We start from the raw sequence: 8,360 nt of genomic DNA, 5'->3' as shown, positions 1-8,360 counted from the left end.
TATTGTCTTCTTTTCCACGTTGTCAAACAAACACCTCTCCATCTCTTCTTGATTGGTCCAAAATGCATCCGCAGCTCTCCTGTACCTCACTGTATAGCTGTCCTTCCTTGCTGTTTCCCTTTCTTCTTTTGCAATTTTGCTTTCTCTCTTTCCTCTTTCAATCTTTTCTCTTTCTTTCCATACATGTATGTTTTGAGCGTGGTGAGCATATTTCTCCTTTTTCTGTTTTCTCTTTTTTGCGATGTCCATACATGTATACTTTCCTCTTTCTTCCGTTGTCAGATTTGCTAACCAGTTACTAGTTTTATTTTTTGCAAAACATAATAATGCATTATAGACATAAACTCTTTGCACTTGGTTTCTTCCTCATTAACCAGTCAAGCAAACCAAAATCTCTTTCGACTGAAGTGTTTGTCCTTGGTACACTGACAACTTTGTCGTCGAGACCTTTGTATTTATCTGTCAGATGATCTTTAAGCATATAGTTGGTGACATTAAGAAAACTTATATTAAAGATTAATTCTAAAACTTGCTTGGTTACATTGTCATCGCCACATGATTTGATCAATTTATCGTACGCATCTTTTTTTTCAACATCTGGAAATACATTTACATTGCCTATTAACATTTGGGAAGAATCTTTGGACTTTTAGCCCATTTATACAATACATTGGCTATTCCATTTTTCAGGAATTCCCAACCAAGCTTCCCCCAATCACTCTTTCCACACATTGCCAATTGTACGTCATCAACTGTGACACCAATCTCGCTACAATGTTGGCCCAGTTCAACCACAGTACTATAAACTTGGTGTTCTTTCATGCTCTCAAACCCTTTTCCATTTTACACATTTTCTGTTGTGAGAAAATCAACATATCCTGTGAATGCTAGTTAATTTGTATTGAACATACCAAGACATGCCAAGGTTTTTTTTCTGAAGTGCCTGCCATGCGGTAGCTGTGATGCTAACTGCCTTTTCATAACCTCTATGAAGCCTTGGAGGAGGTGTGAGAGGGTGTTGTTCATCTCCTGGGTTGCGTTCTTGATGATGTCTCTCCAACCAACTTAGTCTTCAATCTGTTTCCGAAAGACAGATGTTGGAGAACTGAAGAGCAGGTTGTGGTCCTTTTGGCATTCTTCTATGAAGATTATGGCATCATTATATATGTAAAGCGTTCAGGTCAAAGATCTTCTGCTGAGTCCCGATGATGGTCATCCAAGGTCCGGTGATTGAATGATGCAGGATGCCAAGGCATCAGAGGTCATCTCTTGTTGACGTTAACCAAGCATTAACAAATGCTCTCTAAAGATCATTCCTGCTATTCAAAATGAAAACTTCACTTGGGGGTGGAAGGGGACTGGGTGAAAGGGGGATGTTTATTATTTGTGGCCGGAACTTCATGAGATGTAACTTGGGTAAAAGAATTCATTGATATCTTGTATTGAACTCTTTATTTTATCCATCTGTTTGTTTATTTCTCAGCACAACACATCGATGTCGATATCCATGTAGGAGTGATCTTTGCAATTTTCACTCAGATCCCAATGAGTGAATCAGAGAAGAACATAGCATCTGTGCCGTGTTGTGAGCATTGGGCATACTGCTCCCTTTTCCATTTTCTCTGTTTTCTTGCGATGTCCATATACTTTCGTCTTTCTTCCATTGTCAAATTTGCTAGACCAGTGACTAGTTGATTTTTGACGAACATAATCATGCCTTGTAGACATAAACTCTTTGCACTTGGTTTCTTCCTCATTAACCAGTCAAGCAATCCAAAATCTCTTTCAACTGAGGTGTTCGTCCTTGGTACACTGACAACTTTGTCATCGAGACCTTTGTATTTATCTGTCAGAAGATCTTTAATCATACGGTTTGTTACATTAAGAAAATTAGTAAAGATTAATTCTAAAACTTGCTTGGTTACATTGTCATTGTCACATGATTTGATCAATTTATCGTACACAGCATCTTTTTTTTTCTTAACATCTGGAAATACATTTACATTACCTATTAACATTTGGGAGGAATCTTTGGACTTTTAGCCCATTTATACAATCCATTGGCTATTCCATTTGTCAGGAATTCTCAACCAAGCTTCTCCCAATCGCTCTTTTCACACATTGCCAATTGTACGTCACCAATTGTGACACCAATCTCGCTACAATGTTGGCCCAGTTCAACCGCAGTACTAACTCGGTATTCTTTCATGTTCTCAAACCCTTTTCCATTTTTACACATTTTCTTCACCTTTCTTTTCATATTACCGATATGAATTGTGATACCATCATTTACATGTTGTTTATTGGTGCTTTCTCTGAAGAGGTGTACGCATTCTTTGGTCGATATATCGAGGTCTCTGCGGCGTGTAAAAAAAGGGAGAATGCATCTGCAGTCCGTGCGGTCCCGCTCTAGGTATGTTCATGTTGACATGTAATGCACTATTGCACTTGTCTGATGGAGCCACACTTGCCACTGTGGAGGAAAATATATGCCGGGAAGAAAATTACTGGTTTTGTCTCCAACTTATTGATTTTAAGCCTCTTGATTAGTGAATTGTGCTCTGGAAGGTTGGCATCTCTGAGTTTGTCATGTTCCACACTTTAGTTCAACCTGCACGCATGCACAGTGCATTGCAGAATCTCTTGCTCTTCCTCCGATAGCTGTTGGTCAAATAGGATGATGATAGTGAAGTGGCTATCAAGTCTAATCAATTGGCCTGTAACATTTTCAATAGGAAATCCTCTAGTTCAGTGGGCCTAATCAGTTTACAGTTTCAGCAATAAAGATTGCTAATTGTCATTAGGTTGCCACTACTCTCTTCTGTACTAGGCCTCAGTACTTGTAGATCTACCTTGCTGGCAGATGCTGTTGATGTTGATTTTAACAATTTCCATATCCTCTTCTTCAATTATCTGTATTCTATCATCGCAAGCCGCAGTTGCAGTTGTGGAGAAAAAATATAGGCCACAAAGAAAATTACTGGGTTTGTCTCCAAATTACTGATTTTAAGCCTCTTGATTACTGATATGTGTGCATGGCTCTGCTCATGGGTACCCCAAGTGAAATATTCTTAATAAAAAACAAAGTTTATGTTTCATGGAAGACGACATTCCCTTTTTTTCTTCTACAGATGCTATAGAGCATACAAGCAAATTTTCAGAGCTGTTGGACGAACCAGACAAGTGCACTTGACCATCAAAGTCAAGGGTGACAAAGTCTTATGCTCACAGCTTTTCCTGAAAGAGAAAGAAAAAAAAACACAGTTTCAGTATGATAAAATTCACAAGAAATAAAGCAATGGGAAACAACATTTTGGCTAAAGATCATTAGAGAAACTATATATATTTCTATTAAATTTTAAATGTGATTATCACAAAGTAAATTCACTTCACACTTCACACAGGTCCATAATTAGAAATACATGAAGAGCATAACACTGTACCTGATAAACTGCCTGCTTAAAAAAGGCTTCCTCCTATTTTAAAAACTTTCTTTCAAATTGAAAAAAAAAAAAAATATCCAGTTTAGACATAGAAATATTTACACTAATTTCCTTGTTAATATATCAAGATTGCATAACCACAAAAAATTTCATTTTACCTTGCCACATTGAAAACTAATGTACAGAAAATGTATCAATCAATAATGAAATTTTTCTGAATACTGACAAAGGTTATATATGATCTAGTAAGGAGGTAAAGTCAATGTCAATGACCATGAGAACATACTTACTCATTTTTGCGATTACCAAAGGCCCTGGCTGCTCGCCTCCACCTGTTGGTATACTCCATCCATCCAATATATAATGATATAGGGTTCAGGATGGCTGATTCAAACGCCTCTGTTGTCGTTAGACATTCTACGCCTAATGCGTCCGTTTCACATGAAACCTCTGCAATCTCCCTGCAACATGTGCAGTCACCTGCAGAGAATGAAGGCTCTACCCTGCAGTGGCCACCACATAGGCACCTACAAATAAAAAAAGGAAGAAACATCAGTATTAATCATTTAAGTCCCATCTTTTTTAGACTCCCCTTGCCTGCGGATTTATGCAACGCAAGTCTATGAGATATGTTTGGGATAAGATGCAAATTATGCAATAATGTGCAGTGGGCACTGGTGGATCCAGGGGGGCACATCCGGCCCGTGCCCCCCCCCCCCCCTTCGAAAGCAAGGACATTTTTTTATTTTTTTGTTCATTTTGTTTGTCAATTTTTTTCGGGGAAATTATCTGGATAACGCAGCATCCTTGCTTTGATCGGACGAGGTCCTCGTGGAACTGGACATCGGTGGACTCGCTGAACCTCTACTCGAATATCATCCTCATTCATCTTCAATTTCTCCTTCATAAAATCTATCACCACCTTTTGCGTATCCTCTGGTTCAGCTGGGCCTCCTTCTGCTATCCCCCAAAACACTGTGTTTTCTCGTGCGGCGTAAACACTCAGCTTTTCCAGCTCCATCGTCAAATTCTCGAACTTCTCCTTGGAAGTTTTTTTCTACCTGGGGTATGGTCTCCCTAGTAATTTTCTCTGTCACGTTGGCGTTGTACGCTACCGATGTAATTAATTCTGTTAACTTCGTTTCCATTTCCATAACACAAGACATTGTGTTACGAATCTGAGTTGCCATATTTTTCTCAAGTCTATCTAGCCTTTCTTGCGTCTGTCTGAAATGGTCGTTCATCAGCTGCTTGAGAGATTCAGTCTCTTCATACTCATGGCCCAGCGACCCCTGTAGTCTGGCTACCGGGACTAGAGGACTGCTTCTTTCGCTTGTCTCGGTTCGACATTGCAGGTGCTTGCGGGTCAATACAAATCAGGAGAGGGTCCGCAAAGTGCTCACTCGTTGAAAGTCATGCGATGCGATCTTCTTTGATCCCTGGCTTTGATCATCGTGCGACCATACCGCGTAGCCGGTGGTGCCTGTACTGGGGTCGAGTGAGCCGGCGTTCTCATCCTTTTGCCGGGCAGGCAAGTGGTGCTCGCTAGCAAAATGAAGGAATAGTCAAGCTTGTGAAATCAATACATAGTTTTATACAAACCACTGGTCATCTTTTGGGGACATCCATTCCAATTCAGTTTATGGTACCCCCCTTCTAGGTACTTCTTACAGCCCAGCGCCCTGTTCCTAGAAACTTTCATTTGTCGATTATTATGACATAAATCGCAAAATACCACATAAATTGTTATTATTCATGGCTATCAAAATAGGACAATTTAATTGCATTTTGTCTTTAATGAAATAGAGATGAATATGCATTTTTCCAACTTTGCTTTTGTCACAAATAAAACCTGGATATCGCCATATATACTGATAATGTCTGAAACCATCCGATACCCTTGTTAAGCTCCACAGAGAGGGGTTAAACCCCCAGCTCGAAGGCACCCCTCCTAAATTCCTCAACTCACCTTACATGGCCTCAGCCTAAAATACCATAAAGAATTACATCATTACTCTATTGATACATGCATAAACGACATAATACTTATTCGACCCTGCATGCCATTTGCCCTCAAACAAATTTTACACTCCTAGCCGAAATAACTAATTCCCCAAATTTGATATTCGCTCAAAATTCAACCACATATGCTTTCGTTTCATTGCAAAATATTGTACCCTCAAAGAGATATTGCCTTTTTTTTTTTTCTTTTTTTAGTTTGCAACAAAATTCTAACATCATAGAAAGGAATCTGAAATTGAACAATTTGAGACAATTAGAAGCATATTTACACCGAAATATTAAATACCTTAATATATGATCATCGCCATGAAATATCAAGGGAAGGGGGGTCGACTTAAATTTTTACATATTTTTTAATGGTAAAACGATGTAGACTAGACTGAAAGCTGTATTCATTATCATCTCAAAAAGACATATCAACATAGCGAACATCACAAACAGCAACCCAAGTCACCTAAAATTCTTTACAACTGACATGTCAATGATTTCTTTAATAAGACCAACCGGGTTCCTTTCATAACCTCCCCCAACTAACTCCTATGACAAATTGTGCATGGGCGTACTATCACCATAACAAATTCTTTCTTGGTGTTACAATTTGCGATATTTATACTCGGAGAACAACGATAAATAAAGTGTAGCATCACACATAAAATGCATATCCTACATGAATTTCCCCCAACAATATGCCTATGCCTTAATATCACAAGAGGAAGGTGATGGGGAGGAGGTGGGAATTTTGTAAACATGTTTCCGTCCGTCGTACACATCCAACTCTGATTAAAGCCAAGACCAGAATGAAGAATTTCCCGCTGCGCCTCACTAAAGCGCATCAAATACCAGCCATTGTGCCCACATCCTTTGCGCACATGCCCCTTTGTCTAGATAAACATCCGCCCCTTTTTGGGCCAGGTCATGATTCAACGTCTGGCCAACCCACTTACCCAGTCAAAACAAACCATCATTATAGGTATTTCATCAGACAGCTAATGAATTATTTTAAATCGTCAAGCCGTCTTTAAAATCCATTATGACATAAATCTGTGGCAAGAAACTTTGTTAAACTTTGCAAATCAACACATTAAATCAAGATGTAAATGCTCTGTCATGACATAAATTTAAAATCACATCATAAAGGGTACCTGGAATCACAGACATAAATTTACTAGCAAGACAAGCAACAATAATGAAACCTGTCAGGCATGATATGCATGAATGAACTTTCAAGTTTTAAAGTCTATTATCTACATGTATTTATTTTGAAACTGAATTGTTTTTCTTTTAATTAGATAGACTTTTGAATTAGCAAAATTAAAACAAACATTAACTGTCCAGTGTACCAGAGCGATGACAATGTGATAGGAGCGCCTGCCTGGCACCTGACAGGCAACACAGTTGAAACCTTGGTAAGATCAAACCAAAGACTTTATAACTGATACTTTCTGTCATTTTACCAAGTGCTTGGCATTAAACAACGAGCAATCTCAAATTGTCAATTTACAATTGTGTGACCCATGAATTCTACTTCAAATTGGATTTTCTCTTTTTGGCAGAAAAATACCATTTCCAAGAATACCAAAAATTATTGATATTAGTGGCCTCTTGATGTGAAGTGGATGGTTGATCGCGGTTTTCCCACACTTGTGCCACCCTTGGCCCAACGTCAATCTTCGGTAGGACTGGTGATCCAGGGCTAGCAGGTCTGGCAGGACTGATAGACCTCAAAAGACTTGGGGTCCGTACAGGACTAACCATCCGGATCGGACTTAGAGACCGTGCTGGACTAATTGGCAGTAAAGGACTAAGACTCCTTACAGGGCTAAGTCTGTGGTCAGGACTTGATGTCCCGATTGTGTTGAGAGTTGGAGCAGGACTGCCGGATCTGACAGAGATTACAGAATTGGCAGGTAACCTAAATTCCACCTGTGAAACAAAGAAGGAACAAATGCAATGTCAGTTTATATTCCTTAATTACAATGATGCAGTTAGGGAGTCTGACATGGCTGTACACAAATTTTTTTTCTTTTGGGGGGGGAAGCAAGACGCATTAAAATTTTTGTAGAACCTCAAAAGAGCAAGGGAGCGAAGCGACCGAGCTGCTCACAAGAGCAGTTTTGCATTTTTAATGCTGAAGGAACTTTCCACAGCAGGACCATGGAAACATCCCAACACTGCTTGGTCACATTTCCAAATTGTTGGGTATTTCTCCCTGTTCAGTCTCCACCAGTCATCAATTTTTGTGTCTGCTGTTGCATTTGGAAGCTTTGAATTAGAATTGTAGTGCTGAACCTCCAATTCATATGCTTCCAGTTCATCCTCTCCCAAGACTGTGGGCAAGTGCCTTGGCAGTACTTTCATGTACCGTTGTGCTTGGGTATGACCTCTTACAAGGGGGTCCAGCGCTGACACATGCATCAAAAACTTGTTCGTTAAAGGCAGTTTCTGTTGCAAGCATTTCGCCGTTGCGATGTAGGCTTTCTGAGCTTGAGTGAGAAAGTCTTTCCTATCCTCTTTCTTCACATGTTTTGAAAGTATTGTTTCTGTCTTTGTACCAATGAACATGTCCTGCAGATTGAGAAAATTTGCTTCACTGGCAACATCTACTTTTTTCAGCTGGCTGTCACTCATGAGTGCTTTTGGTTTCAAGTAGCATGCCAAGAATGACTTTGTTAGGTCAACAACCTCATCATGTAGCGTATGTATTTGTGTTTCCTTCTTTTGGAACACAAGTACATACTTCTTCAGAAGTGGCGAGGTGCTGCAATAGAACTCCAGTAGTATGTTTGTGTATGTGCGTTTGACAAATAGCTTGGCATTAATCCGTTCCTTTCTTGCCGCTCCTTAGTTGGGCTATATTATTACTAGGCCTAGATAAAAATTATATTATTTCTTGGA

This window comes from Lytechinus pictus, chromosome 2, assembly GCF_037042905.1.
Source record: "Lytechinus pictus isolate F3 Inbred chromosome 2, Lp3.0, whole genome shotgun sequence".
Taxonomy (NCBI): Eukaryota; Metazoa; Echinodermata; class Echinoidea; order Temnopleuroida; family Toxopneustidae; genus Lytechinus; species Lytechinus pictus.
This window is presented reverse-complemented; position numbering follows the sequence as displayed.